Genomic DNA, 16757 nt, shown 5'->3' on the forward strand with positions numbered 1-16757 from the left:
CAAGAGGTTGTGGGCTTCATATAAAAACAGTTTACTACTTTAAGTCTCTTAAGCCTCTATTTCTTTGGGTCTTCAGTTAACAATTGATTGAGCAGGTAATTTTCATCATCTCTTGCCTCTATTGCCAGTAATGTTAGGATCTATCTTCTGATATCACTTGGTCTAATGCCTGAGAATACAGGGAGTACATCTAGTTGTGCAGCCTGTTATGAGTCTCAGCGCACTACTAAGAACAGTGCCACACTTTCTAGTGTGACAACTGCTGGACCATAAAGGAGTACAGTAATCCACTGGGGCATGTACAATTGCAAGTGTGGTTGTTCTGAGCACTTTGAAGCTGGTACCCCATGTTGTGCCAAACATTTTAGGCAGCTACCCTTGAGAGACTTTATTGCTGAATGGAATGTGTTCACTTGAAAATAGTTTACAGTGCAACATTATTATACTGACACCTACCTACCACCAAGAAAAATGTTGTTAAAAGACAGTGTTAGGTTTAGAGGCTAATAGTCAAATCACTGCATCATAAACAGCTTCTTGTTGCTGGAAGGTTAAACTTAGGAGATTGTTATAAGGGGGGGAGCATTTATAATGAGGTTGCACTGTAATTGTAATGGTATAAGGTAAATCATGGTTGTTGGCAAAGGAATGACACAACACTAGTGTCACTGGATTTGTGGAAATAAACTCTGTGTGTGCATATGTGTTTGCCCTTGTAGATCCATTTACTATGCCAAAGCTGGCATGTGTATGAGTTATATTTATTTCAGATAATTGTATTTGAGCAATGCCATGACCTCAGTTTGAAAGTTTTCAGTAGAGAGCATGTTGGTGGGAGACATAATAAGATGGAGTGTCTTTGGCTATGATTTTTTTGCTAAAAATAGATATGCCAATGCCTATAGCAGCTCTAGTGAGAAATCACAATATGGTTGCACATTTATTTTTCTCAAACATACTTATCTAAATACTCTGTTTGGCTGTATGTATAGTTGTAGCCTGGAACATACAGATAACATCAGCCTCCTCCATTGCCACGTGAATTATTTGGGTGTCTTCTATCTGTCATTATCTCCTAAGAAAAAATAATAAGTTGATGACAGCATTGATATGCAGTAGGATGATTCAGTCTGCACTACCTGTTGTCTTAAGGATTTGGCAAATGGTTTGACTTTTTGCCTTCACCTCCTTCCCCCTTTTTTTGGTGCTGAGTGACATTTCAGCTTGACTTCAGCTTATAGCTATTGATGGTTTCTTTCAACATACAAAATGAGAGAAGGCAAAAAGAGAGTCTTATACTTTGTTCATAAACTTTTTTTTAACTATCAGGAGAGAGTAAGAAGATAAAGATGAATGATAGTCTCTTCCTATGCTTTTATTTCAGAGTAGAGCTTCTTGTTTTATTTCAACACCAGGTGCTATTTTGTTGCATTTTACCTTTGCTCCTACCATGCCTACCAGTGTAAAATATCTTTCACTTGATCTTCAGATAAAAAAAGACATGTTTAGAGTATTAAGGAGTATTAATAATACATACATTGCACTCTTTCATTCTGAAAATAAACAATATTATGCTCAAACAACAATGTAAAGTGTAGGTATTCGGCAGTTACTGGTTCAGCTGTGAAGACATTCCTAGTCTAAGAGCGGTTTTCATATTACACATTTACTGAAACAAATAACCAAAACCACTGTGTTCAATCCTGAGTCAAGGAAGTACTTAGTCGCTGTGACTTTAGTGAGACTATACATAATTTCCTAAATCAGCTTGTCATTATGCAGATGCAGAACTCTTGCTTTATGTTTTATTATTCACTTCAGTAACTGGGAATATGAAAAATACTCCACACTGTTTAGCTTTCACATGAACTGGCAACATATATGACTACCACAGATTTTCAGTTGTTTTTTCCACTTTTAACTCAATTGCTTCTCAGAAATAGGGGTAAAGACATGCCGTACAACAACAGACCAATGATTAATCTCTTCTTTTCAGGTACATACAGGTGTTACACTTATATCACCCTAACCAGGGTTTAGGCCACCTAAATGCCTAATCATGTAGGGTTCAGGAGGTTTAATCTGGCCAAAAAACGGCACACCTGATCTAAGTTATTTTACCTTACATTGTGGTCAGGTTAACCTGATCAAGGAAAAGGTTAATCTCATCTCCAAAAAGCCTGTAAATGTTTACAGTGCAGTCCTCAGACTGGGAAAGGCCAGGTACTCATCCTGGCTCTGGGGCTGTGCCAACCCACCCTACCCCCAACCCTGACTAGCCTACTTTTAGCCTCCCACCCTCCCACCAACTGCACAACCTCTACTTCAGACCCACCAGCCCCCACCCCAGCCCCTGCCAACCCCAACAGACCTGCCAACCCCCTTTCAATCCTACCTGTCCCTTCCCCAACTCTGAGTTATTTAAACCAGGCTTCCCATGTGGCTCCTGGGAGCAATGAATGGCTGCACGTGCTGCTCCCAGCCTAGGCAAACTGCTGTACATGCCACTCCTGGTCTAGGTAGTTTTAAGTAAGCCTACTCTTTGTCCACAACCTTCTTATGTCTCTAGCAGTGGCTCCTATCAGATGCTTCAGAACACCATAATGTAGGAAGGAGAAGCAAGAAGCCTTGAAGAAGGTAGTTAAGTTTTCCAAAAACCTGAATGATTAGAAATTCTTATATAGTGAATCATAGAAAAGTTAGGCTTCTGGAGTCATTCATACAGCTCCCTGCTCAAAGTCATCCCTGACTAAACCATATTAGTCAAGTGTCTGTCTAACCTGCTCTTAAAAATGTCCAAGACTGGACATTCCACAACCTCTCCTGGTGGTCTGTCTGCATCTTTCTTGAAGTGCAAGGCCCAAAACTCAACACACAATTCCAGGTGCAGTCTCACCAGTGCTAAATAGAGCAGAAAGCTCACTTCCCTTAATTTACAAGTGACATTGCTTTTAATAAAACCCAGTATTAGCCCTATTTCTATATTTTTTTCCTAAAAAAAAAAACTATTGTTCAACTCAAGGTCCACTGCAACCTCCAGATCCTTTTCTGCAATGCTGTAACCTAGTCGACCACTCCTAAGTTTGTACTGGTGCCTACAATTGTTCTCTCCTAAATACAAGGACTTGGCATTTGTCCTTGTTAAATTTCATTCAAAATCAGAAAGGTCTATATTTTTTTTCCCCAAAGCTTTTAGTTTTATCCTCAAATCTTTACTTGGTAGCCTATATATTATGCATATTACCGTCTACTCCTTTCAGATCTTTCTAAGTGGTTGTTTGATGTTATACTCAGCAATGCATTCCCCAGGCTAATGCCATGAACTATAAAAACAAACAAACAAACCTGAAAATAATAAATAATAATAAAAATATAATTATAATTATTTTAAAATAATAAATAAATAAATAAATAAATAAATAAAAAAGCTGCCTTTCAATCTTACTGAATATTCAAATGGGAAAAAAATTCCACCAATTGATCTTTTTTCTACTATACATTTATTTTATAACCATTTGAATTATGAACCATATGAGCCAAATCCTATCGTTGTAAGCAAAAAAAAAAAAAAAAAAAACCTTCGAATTCTGTGGAATTTTGTCTTGAATGAGGACTCTAGAATTTGACCCTGTATCATTTATTTAAAATTAAATAAAACCCCAGTATACATCTAACTAATTTGATAATAATCATGTCACGAGATAATTCCTGGCCTGTCCATCTATCAAACAAGAAATGTTCTCAACTTCTTCACATCAGATATAAAACATACAGCCTGTTACGCTACTCTCTTGTACATAGCAAAGATGGTCAGTGTGATCCAACTGTGGCTGAACAATGGTTCCACAGTGTAGAAGTTGCAGTGTTCCTCATGCATTTGAGATAGAGAGAAGGAGCATTATTGCTAAACATTCCCAAATGTCATTAGCCTTGACATTGCTCAAATGATAATGAAACCTGTCTGCCAGTGTATCTTTCTGAACACAAAATCATCACCCCAGAATTAATAATGCAGCCTCAGTACAACAATCTTACACTGAGATATTCCTCAATATGCTCAATTCATCACCTTATGGCATTAGCTCGCTATGCATCAGAAATTTGTGAGTACTGTATCTCTGCTGATTGCAGCTGTGTAGCTGATTGGCTGCTGTGAAGCCCTATTCCAGATTCTGGAGACAAAGCCATTTGTCTATCAAAAATTTTAGGTGCTTGGCTTTTGTTATACCAAGAGAGAGAGAGAGAGAGAGAGAGAGAGAGAGAGAAAGAGAGAGAGAGAAAGAAAAAAGGAAACACTATATTCACTCCCCTCTCCAGATGGAAAGACCTTAAAGAGAGATACAGTTTCTCTCTGTATCAACACCTGCCAGGGATTTTCACAATGAAGAAACTACTACGTGCAGACTAATTAGTTTTTTCTAAGAACATGTGAATCTCCCACGGATGGGTGATCATCCATTTGTTATCAAAATAGCCAGTAAGCAATTTATATGGTAGTTCTCAACTTTTTTAGACTCAAGGCACCATTCATTAGGCTTAAGGCACCCCTTGAAAAATGCCAGCTCTGAGTTTTAACTCATTTTTTGATTATGGAAAAATAATAGGTGATTTTTTCTGTTGCAAAAAGCTCAGAAAGACCACATCAGGACAGAATGTTTTTCATATTATGGATTCCTATTTGAAATCTCAGGGTTTATCTTGTAAATAGTATTTGCAGACCTAACAGTGCTAACATTGTGTGGCACCCCACAGCATCCTTGAAAAGATCTCAAGGCACCCCAGTTCGGTGCAAGACTCCTGCTGAGAAACACTAAAGTTATGGAACACGCAAAAAGTTCTTGTGTGCATCTTGGGCTTGTTCCGTAGTATGTTTCATCTTCACGAACCAGGATTGACATGATCCAAACTGATCGGTATGCTTGTTCAATACCAAGCAGAAAGGCTGCTACTCAGACCAATATGGATTTCATAATAAGGCGGGTGACATTTTCTAGCATACCTATGATGTCTGCACACAATTTTTCCCCTGGTCCCTATAGGCAGCATTTATTTTTATTTTATGTTATTTATATGGTCCCTTTAGTTTAATTGAAACCACTGAATCTGGTAATAAATGTCAGAACGGCTTAGATGTTAAGTCTTCAGGAAGTTAAGTTGTGGGGGACATAATCCTGGCTGGTGTAAGCTGTTTTATATCCAAAAAAATTCAAGGAAGTTAGGGCAATTCATCCTGGCAAAAGATCACACCTCTTAAAGCTCTCTAAAAAATCCTACCCTGCTTCATTAAATACTGTTGTTGTAATGTTTTTTGCCTTTTGTTATGAATATGCCTTGCCTATACCAAGCTGATAACAGCAGTCACCCATCTCTTTATCATCTTCTGCTAGCTCAGCAACCCCTTCCTTCATAGCTTGATCTCTCCAGCTCATGCCACTCATAGATTCATGCATTTCATAAACATCCCAGAAGGTGACAATGAATAATAATGCCTGCACTTCTTGTTTTCCAGACCTTGGTCCTTTGTCTTGGAGAGGTGCCATGCTTATGGCACGCACAAGAAATGTTGGCAAAGCAAAATGTGTTAAGAGCAATGGAACAAAGACAGGTTCCTTCCCGAGTTTGTCACAGAAAAGAAAAGAAAAAGCTTGGGGGCTAAGGAAGGAATAGGAAGAGGGTTTCATGGTGATGGTGAGGGAATTGCTTTCCATTGTCTCATATGCTTATTTTATACACAGCTGCAGACATACCAGTGCCAGTGTGCAGAGAGCCACTGATTGCCTTCTCAAAGCAGTATATATTACTGTTTTGTTCTTTATACATGCACCTTTCATCTGTAACATGTATAACAGAACTATGTTATAGTCAAGGAAAAAGAAGAGTAAATAAAATAGCCTGTGTGGGGTTTTTTTTTTTTGTTTTTTTTTCAATTCCAGCTTTGAAGGGAATGATTTCACTGAGTAATTCCTGGTAGTGATGTGTGATGTGGTCCATGCACTAAACCTCCAACAAGGGAGGAACAAGCAAACTTATGAGGTTATGAAGGTGAAAGAGAAGCAATTTTTAGGGTTTTCAGGCTCTTTTAAACAAGTTCTGTTTGACACTTGACTCAACTGGGACTGTATAGGGTTGGCACTATACAAATCACTGGAATGCTCATACCTTGTGAACTGTCATCCTAACAGACATTTCAAGACTGCAAGCATGCAAAAGAGTATTAGGATCTCTAATACTAAATACTGATATGGTTAAGGGGTTACATTATCTTTACTCTAGCTTGGAGCAGCTTTATTGTTGGAAAGACTTACATAGCTTCTTCAGCTGAATAAAATTAGCTCTTGGCTCTAGTGAATTGGGATTAGTTTTCTGGGAGAAGGAAGGAGAGGTATTCTAATGTCTCCTCCTACCCTTTTGGCTCTCCATAGGAGGTACCCATGTTGCTTGTCAAAATGTATTCTTGAATCTCAGCCAAGTTCCCTGCTGAAAATCTTGACAGGATGTAGAAATAGGATGCAAAACCTTCTGGGTAACACCGGTGCTCAAAAAAAGCTGAGACATTATATCTTTGCAATGAATATTTTAGGGTGTTGGAAATCAGATAAGTGTCATTATGCATTTCTTGATTTGCTTAGCAGTGAGAGAGAGAGAGAAAAAATATTATTTATGTTTGAAACACAAGATATGAATGAATAACCTGTGCTAAAGCAAAATGTTTCGGATAATGTAAGAACAAATTTTGCTTTCTGCTGTATCCTTGAAAATCTATGAACTTTTCTGATGTTGCGTGGATGTAAATGAGATCATAATTTGGCTTGCTCTGGATAAAGGTTACAACAAAAGGCAATTACATGCAATCTATACCTGTGCACATTATAGATGTGTACTATTCATAGGCATTTTAATCAATATTTTTTATGATAGATTTTTGTATAGTATTTTTCAACAATCTGAGGGGGTAAATTATTGGTAATTGTAACTGATTATTCTTATTTACTAAATCTATATTTATAGCTTCAATAGCATGAAATGGTTGTCAAGATTATTTTCTTTGTTTTTAAAGGGCTGTAGTTTTTTACTATGTTGATTAACTCTATCCTTATTATTCTTTCTAAAGACCAGAGAAAACTGCTTAGCAAAACCATGACAGAAATCATTTCTGCATTCTTTTCCACTAATGATGTGCCTAGATGGCAATCTCAATTTACTGATTACAATTTAACAAATAATTGCCATGCAGAAAAATATGCTTCAGGTGCCAAGATTGCTAAAGTATCCACAGCAAAATTACTCACTTTAGAATTGTCTTTTCTTTGTTTTTATTTGGATCTTATGCTTCTCAGCTGTTTAAGTAAGTACATAATTTCATTACAACAAGTTATGATTCGCTCTTATGAAATTTTCTGGTTTAATTCTTGTTGAACACATGGAAAATGATGCTACTAGGAGAATATTAGTATCATTAGATTTGAAAGATGCTTTAATAAAGGAACATAAATAATTGTATCCTTCCATTGTTTTTGGACAATTTCTGTTGAATGTTCATTAGAGTTTTCATGGGATATCTCTGAGCACTTTCTTCTGTCTCAATTTCATGTGCTTTAAGAAAAAGTGACAGGATGAAAAAAATTATCTGTTCAGTTCTAAACGCTAGATTACAAACTATTGAATCATGTATTAATTAATCTTATTTTTAATTCCTAAAGAGCTAAACTGAAGCCATTGGTATAAAATGCCTATTTTTTTCTCTAATTGAAGGGAGTATGCCCTTTCAAATGATGTATATATTGGACTTTTGACCAATGGTACGCATGGCATGCTTTTTTTCAGGACTGACCAAAATTTAAAATGCTATCTTTTCTAGGGCATCTTTTCTGTAAGACACTCTCATGGACCCAGGGGGACAGCCTTCCATCTTCAGCTCCCTCTGTGCAAAAATGAAGTTTATATCCCATCTATGGGGACTTTTAACCATCTTGTACCAACTAAACTTTTCCCAGAGCCTAACAAAGGGACTTTGATCCCAAAAGCTTGCAGAACCGGACAGTTTTCTTGCAATTTCCATGTTGGTCTAATAAAAGTTGTCATTTTGGAACCAAGAGTTCTAGTTTTTTGTATGTCATCTTTTCCAGGGACCTTCTTGAACAGTAAAATATATCCATTATTGGCAGTGCCAGTCTCCATGATTCAGTAAGGGCAAATGCAAATTCCTGCACTTCAGGCAGAATAACTGCATGTGCAGACACAGATTGGGGAATGACTGGCTTGGCCGCAGCACTGCAGAAAAAGACGTGGGCGATATGGTCGACTGTAAGCTGAATATGAGCCAAGAGAGTGCTCTTGTTGCAAAAAACCCCAACCACCAATTCTGGGTTGTATTGAAAAGAGTGTCACTTGTATATCAGGAGAAGTGATTCTTTCTCTCTATTCATCACTGGTGAGGCTTCATTTGGAGTTCTGTTTTCAATTTTGGGCCCTACACTTCAAGAAAGATGTGGACAGTTTAGAAAGAGTCCAGCACATAACAACAAAAATCATCAGAGGCCTGAGAGATAAAACTTACGAGGAAAGGCTGAAAGAACTAGAAATTTAGCCTAGAGAAGGGAAGACTGAGGGAGGATTTGATAACAGTTTTCAAAGTTTTAACTGAAGGGTATTTATAGAGAGGATGGAGATGGGCTTTTCTCTGTGGCTGAGCAATGGCCTTAATAAGCTGCAGTGGAGGAAATTTAGGTTGGAGAACTTTCTGACAATGAGGGTGATCAAGCACTGGAACAGGCTACCTAGAGACGTTGTGGAATCTCTATCCTTGGAAACTTTCAAAAGCAGATTAGAGAGATGCTTGGCAGGGATGGATTAGCTAGGCCTTGAATACAGGGCTAAATGAACTAAATGACCTTGCAAGTTCCCTTCCATCCCTACTTTCCTACAATCCTATTAGTATGATATTAACATCGGTTTCTTCCTCTCAGTATTAGAAGTATCCTAGGCATTACCAAGTCATTTGGTTTCCCCAAGTGTCAACTCCTGCTTTTTTGGATGTATTGTTCCTACCAACAGGGCATATCTACATGTGCAATTAATTCAAAAGAGGCTTACTACACAGTAAGAGTACTCAGCAGTGACACTGGTGGGACAGCTCCTGACCACCCCACTGGTGGATCAGGGCAGGGGGCTAGGACCTTTCTCTCCCCCACAGCTGTTTCCAAGCCTTGTGTCTCAATAGCCCAATTGAGGCATGGGACTGGGAAAATGCTGTGTGTCTGGGACCTGGCCCAGACTGGGACAGTCTCAGCCAGCCCTGGGCTACATGGGGAAGTCTGTACATGCAGTCTGCAGCTGCCTGGAACTTGCCCAGAAACAGATCAGTTCCCAGCCAGCTCCAGGCTGCATGTGCAGACTTATCCAGTCTGGGCAGGGAACCCTCCCTATGCAGGGAGCTCCTGGCCCCAGCTCTGTGATGAGAGTGGGGGCTAGGAAATTAATCTCTGCCCCTGGGAGCTGCCTGCTGCCAGGGCAGGCTCTGAGGTCAGAGCCCAGCCAGGAAAATGTCCCCTGCCCTGGAAGCAGGCAGCTCCTGGCCCCAGCTCTGCAACTGGAGTGGGGGCTGGGATATTGCTTCCTACCCCTGGCAGCTGCCTGCTGACATAGAGACATTGTCCTGGCCAGGCTCCAAGCTCAGAACCTGCCCCAGTGGCAGGCAGGCCCCAGGGACATGGAACAATCTCTTGCCCTCTGCAGCCTGGATGACCAGAAGCCAATTTGCTCATGGTTGGCCATCTACACATGCATTACTGTGTAGTAACTATTCTTCAGGTAATTTGCTACCTACATTTGCAAATTAACCATAGTAGACCGATTTACTGTGCAGTAAGCATCTGCACATGTAGAGAGTGATGCTTACTGCATAGTAAAGTGGTCTACTGTGCAGTAAAGCATCTCATGTAGACATGCCCACAGTATAATATACTGGAATTGAAGAGGGAAAAAAGGTAGAGAATGGTAGGGAAGAACTTAGTTGTCTTTGTGCCACATCAACCATACTTTTTCTTACTCTGATCACCTCGACTGTGCACTTTGTGCCCTTTAATCTCATCTTCAGAATTGTTGTACTATATATCAATTTGGCAGGCTCTCCAATGTTTAAATCTTCAGTGTGTAAATTGGGTTACTTCTTTAATTTAAAATAATAGTTTCAAGGTAAATAATAGTTGTTCAGAAACTACATTGCCAAGAGTCATATAACTATATAAGAACAAAATATTATCTATTTCAACATTTTCAGGGGCAACATTATTTTTTTAGAACAATGTGCAAATGTTTTCCTATGCATGTGATCTTTATTTTGAAGAATGCACATTCACAAGGGATAATCATAATAGATCCTAATGGTCATTTATGTTTCCACAAGCAGACAAAAACCTGATATTGTGAAATTGTGAAAATTCCACAATTATTTTTCTCAAAGTTAGGCCCATTTTTTATAATTTTTTCACCATTGTCCTTTAATGAACTACAAAAATCTAGTCAAAAGGAGCAAAGTACTTTATGATTTACTATTATTTCAGTAAGTAACAGGTCTGAAATACCATTTCAGTGTACCAAGTAAGCAAATCCTTTTTTTACTAAACCACAGTAAAATTGTATGGAACCCCAAAGATTAGCTCCAAATAAGCCACATATTACAGTCCTGAAATACTTACTGGAGCATATGTTAGCCATTTGGCTCAATCCACCTGTAGAAAAAAGGGTGGTAGGAGGTAAGATTTCATTGAACATTGACATACATATTCAACAACATCTGAAATAAACAGATACTCCTGTGGGTAACAAACTTCTGACCTTTCTTTCTAGAACAGTTATGTTTTACAAGGGATTGAAGACTACTGATTACTTTTACAACTTTTCCTTTAGAAGTAAATGGTGAAATTATAGCTAATTGTCACTAACTGGACAAAGCACCCAGTGTGTTTATTGCTCCACAGTTGTTTTTATAACACTTGACCTGAGAAAAGCTTGTAAAATGTCTCTGGTTACTACAGCCCATATTGTCAGAGGAGCTGTGGACAAGAATATCACTTGTTTCCCACACTTGTTAGGAAGCCACCCATTTTCTGAAAATCACATCTTTGAGATCTAAAAAGAATTAAAGTAAACTGATGAAATATGTGTGATAGTTGTTGTTTCTCAAGATGAATAGTTTTAATATATTAAATAAATGTGTATTTCTGTAGCTATGCATAGATATTGTGCATTTTTATGTGGATACTACATATAAAGAAACAACCTAAAAAGAACCTAGAAGAGCTGTTTGCACTACTTACAGTTAAAATTGCTCAGTGCTTTTTTTTTTTTTTTCCTGGCTCATCTTTAACTAGTTGTAACTCAGGCTTAATTTTCTATGGTTGGTTTCTGCCTTAAGCGGAAGTTTTCCAGAAAACAATCAGTAATTTGTATAGCCATATTTCCAATGTCAATATAAGCATACATAGAAAGATAACCAACATTTTACAACAGTATGCTTTATGGCAGATAGTAGGACCATGTCCAAACGAGTGCACCTGTGCTGTATGTGGCACCACAGACTGCATATTCAGCCTGTTTTCCATGCTGCAAGGTAGCAGCGCAGAGCAGGGGTTTGACCCTGGGATATCCCAGAGTAAAAAAAAAACATGGAAAAAAAGGCTCACGTGGGGGCAGTACATGCTGCCAAACCAGGTGGCTGGAGTCCTGTTCTGGCTGCTAGCCAGGCTTTGAGAGGTAGGATCACAGGTAAGGCTGTTGGGGCCAGTTCAATGTTGGCCCCAGCCACCCCTACCCCACCTATGGTAGCCTGTTACATGCCAGAGTGTGTGTGGCACAGATGTTCCCTGGGGACAAGTAGCAGCAGCACAAGGTGGGCCACTGCTTCTTGTCCCTGGGAAAACAAATGTCCACACTTGTGTGGATGTGGCCCAGGAGTATGTTAAATATATGACTAAGTCTTTTTTTAATCACATGCATTGTCACTGTGCTGCATAGATGGGAGCAAAATAGATGTTCTTATGGATAAATTACTAACTATAAATGCAAGAGACTAGACTCAATATTGTGAGGTCCCTTCCAGGCCTACATACCTTTCTTCTTTGCAGATGTTCATGGGATCCTGAAATCAGCTTTTACAATGTCCTCTTATTTCCATATAGGAATATGGAAACTTTTTAAACAGTGTTGCAAACATTAATGTCTCATGTGTTTAGGCTCGATAATTGTGCAATCTTGTGTTACACAGTTATAAACAAGGATCACCATCACATAGGTCCAAATCCTTTTTCACCTTTAGGCATTTACATGCTACTTAAACTTCTAAAAGTAAACTTGTAAGTGGCAGTTGGTGCCACACACATCTGTTGTTGATCTTACTGACATCAATGTGATTAATTTATCCTTCTGAGCATGCTCAGGAGAGATCTACTGCAGCCACTTATACTTGACTACAATTCCATTTTCACTAGAAAAGTAAAGAATTCTATAGAGAGGTTGTGGGGGTCTAGAACACTAGATCTTCTACTCCCTAGGCTCATGTCCAAATTTGGAGCTAAAATATTTACTACAAGATCATATGGCTATAAACTATGCTAGCTACAAATAAATTAAAATTGGAAATTAAAAGATTTCTAATTTTCATAGGAGTGACATGATTGAATAGCCTCCTAAGCATGAGAATTGAGAGTCAAGAGACAAAGAACATGAATTAAGCTTTAAGTCCAAACTATATAAGTTTATGGTGGAATCATATAGGATAGGGAGTTATTAAAATTGAACAATTAGTTTATGTAATATGTGTAATCATGTATTTTCAGTCCCCACATTAGGATATAATTTTGTATTAAGGTAAGTATCTCACAATACCATGTTTCAGAAATTTTGCAGTAGAGATGGGACAGGATTGTTCTCTTTATCCTCAATGAATGTTTTTGGCTCCTATGATATTTTTGGCTTACTTTGTTTTGTTTTGTTTTGGTTTTTTTACCTTCCTGTGAAGCACTTAAACATGTTGAGGAATGCATCAATGAAGCTAACAAACAATACTCTGATAACCAGGGATCCTGGTTTTCTCTGATTTTAAAAAATTCCCAATTTTTGGCTTAAAAAAAGGAACCCAAAATCCACATTTTCCATGATCAAAATGAAACACCACTATATGTGTGTGTGTGCTGCTGTTGTTTCATTTTAAAAATCACAGAAAAATGTGGATTTTGGGTTACTTTTTTAAAACTGAAAATTGGGGATTTTTTTTTAAATTAGAGAAAACTAGGATTCCTGCTGACAACAGCTATTATAAGGAGCTCACTAGTGTTCATCCTTACTGTCAACGAGCTCTTCAAATCCTTTTATTGCCAGCTCCAAGAAAAACTGCACAACCTAATCCCTCCATTCTCTTACCCCAGGAATGTTTTCCATTCCTCCCCAGATATACAAACAAGGAAAATCTGGCTCACACATTCTATCCAACTGCAGTATTCTCATGCAGAACTTACAAAAAACATCCTCAGAACATTTGTCACTCAAAGAGCAGATTTTCTACAAGACACAATGGACTTTCTCAACTGAATCCATGAAATAAACTGTCTCCCAGAGAAGGCAATATTTGACACCATGGACATCATTGGTGTCGCTAACAACAAACATCACTAACAACCCATAAAGGTGTTAAAGCCTGTGAGAAATGCAAATGAGATCATGAACAACACTAGATATTATGCAACTCATCTACATCTTCCTCATAATAATTTTACTTCCAATAACTGACACTTCCTCCAAACAATGAGACCAAAAATAGTACATGATAACCTCTTCACAAACTTCCATGAAGAAGATTTTTTAGAAAAAATGCTTCATCAAATCTGCACTATACCTGGAATACATAGATGACAACATTAGCTGGAGGTCTCATAGGAAAATGGTAAGGGACAAAACTGCTAAACTAGTACTAAAACACTTTCATAGAATAATCACTTCATCCTGACCAAAAAGCCCTTGTCTTCAAGGGAAATCTACATAATTGTTTCAAAAGACAGGTTGCAAACAAAACTTCAGAACTTTACTGGACACCAAAAAACCCCCCAGAGACATATTATTGATGATTGTTGTATGGCTCATTATAACTTACTTGCTCCCTTTCCTGACCTTTCTGATTTCACATGTGATAATAGCCCTCCTCCTTTTTTAATGGTGTTATACTTTTACTTTTACATAATAAGGTTTGTCTATTTCAACTGTTCACCACTTGCTCTACAACTACTTCTCATAACTTCTCTTTGCTCCATGGGTTTCCTATCAACTTTCCTTTTAAGTAACTACTTTAGTTTAGGAGAAAGAGTTAAATAAAAGTAATTGTTTAACTGATATTTACCTCAGACTGCGTGTAGACAAAACAAGGGGCTTGTGTGCACAACACTTTAAAGTGGGTTAAATGCTTTTGTCAGTGTTTGCAACGCCTCAGCAGCATATTGCACATTAATTCCAGCTGCTGTAGGAAATTCGGCAGCATAATGTGTCTTAAATGACTTGGGGTGCAGCAAACTAAAACTCCTACAAGGAGCTTTAGTTTGCTGCCATATGGTCGTGGAGCAAAGCACCGGGCCCCATGCAGCTCTGCAGGAAGCCCTGCAGGCAGCCTGGCAGCAGTCTAGGAGAGCAAGTTCTGCCCATGAAAAGTGGTGAGCCTGATCTTTTTTAATTCCCAAAGCCTGCCTGAGCTGTGCTGGGGCCCAGTGCTTCCCCTCGCATCTGTGGTGCCCCCTGGGACCACCTGACCTGGGTGCCTGCGGGCTGGTGCCCCCTGGGGGGGCCACCACTGCTGCAGAGCGAAACACCAACCCCCACCGCAGCCCAGGGACCGCTCTGCCCAGCAGCACATCACTCTCCCCTCCCCACCACCAGAGAGCCTGGTAAGTTGGGTGTGTGCACAACACGGGATTTTAACTGGCCCTAAATTGAAGCAGTGTTTTTAAAAACCCACCACTTCGATTTAGGGCCCCCATTTCGTCTACATATACCCTGAGACTATACCTGCTATAATATTGGTCTGAAAAATTATTACCAAATAAAACTTGCTTCATAGTTTTTAAGTGAGATTAATAGAGTTTGATTAGTCTTTTAAGAGTTTGTAGTTGATTTGTAAAGATGCCGGATACAAAGTAAATGTAGACTTCATAGCAAAAAGAAATTTGTTCTGTTTGTGCTAATTTTATGTTACCATAGAAACTAATAAAGGAAATTAAATCACACTTGAATTTGTTCATCATATTTCAGAACACACTGGGCCTGTCTACATATGACATGACTTCACTTTAGCAAGACACTACAGCAACATAGCATCCACAGGCAAAAACCGTGATACCTCAGCTACATCACTGTAGCAATGCGCTCTCTCAGTATAGCATGTCTCTACGATGGCACTGCAGTTAAAAATAACCATAAGCCACGTGCACAGCACAGTACGGGCTACCACTGTGTTGTCATTTAGTACTTCCAAAAGGAAGTACTAAAAGGAAGTACTAAATGACAGTGCAGTAACAATGGCACCATAGGGGCATGTGTAGATGAACCCACTATATCTTAAGCTTTCAGGGAAATGAGTTACTGTTACTGTGAGCCTGAAAACATATGTCCTCCACCCTCCCAAAAGAAAAAGTCATATAAGAAAGGTTAACAAGATCACAATATTTGTAATTAGAAAGATTAGTGAGCTAAGATGATTGCTTTTTGAGTAACTCGTATTTCATGATATTTTATATGTGTATAATTGAGATGGTATTGTAAAATTTAAATACAGAATAATTCCCTTATAAATAAACTTCAGGTTAATGCATACCAAGTTATGAATTTCACTTTCTATTTATAGCAATTTTGCTTGGTTACAAAATATTCAACATATCCTAAGTATTTCAAAAGTGTATATGCTGATGATTTGATTTCATAGCATATTTTTTGTAGGCACCTGTCATATGATTACATTTTACAGTATAATATGAGCATAGTCATGAGGAATTCATTTGGCTCTAATCATAGAGCACCCTATATAAAATAAATTATAACACTTCAGATTAACTATTGACATTTTAATATTGGACATACAACATTTCAACACCATTATTGATACTTTTGGTCAATTGTTGGAAACCTGTTTATACTCAGAAAATAAAATGCTTTCTTCAGGAGTTTACAGTTCACCGATCCTTGGCTGCAATTTGCATACAAAGTTTCAGTTTGTGAACATCTCTCTCTCTCTCTCTCTCTCTCTCTCTCTCTTTTACAAAAGACAGGGAAACAAAACTAGAAAGGAAAAACAAGGTGAGAATTTGGAAAACAAAAAAACAAACAAACCCAAAAATATTTTCTCTAGGAAAACTTGGGATAAATTATGCCAGGTGTTTCTCCTTTATAGATGACTCCAAGGCCTCTGGTTCACGTTATACTTAAGATGTAATTAACCAGATAATCACATCTTAAGTAGTTACCTGGCCACATGTTAATGCAATTAATGGTGTGATTATGAAAAAAAGAATAAGTCACAAAGTTATTACACACACATTCATTTTAAACTGCAAATTGAATTTGCCTCAGGCTGACTGAGGCTCCTAGCCTCCAGAGCACATGGGAGTTTTGACTGATCAGCTGATTGCTTCTCCCAGCCTCAGGACCCTGTCAGAGTCAAGGGCTCTAATGTATCCCTGAGACTGGGAACCACAGTCAGTTACCACTCCCAGCTGCAGAGG

Source organism: Alligator mississippiensis, chromosome 1 (assembly GCF_030867095.1).
Source record: "Alligator mississippiensis isolate rAllMis1 chromosome 1, rAllMis1, whole genome shotgun sequence".
NCBI classification, from domain to species: domain Eukaryota; kingdom Metazoa; phylum Chordata; order Crocodylia; family Alligatoridae; genus Alligator; species Alligator mississippiensis.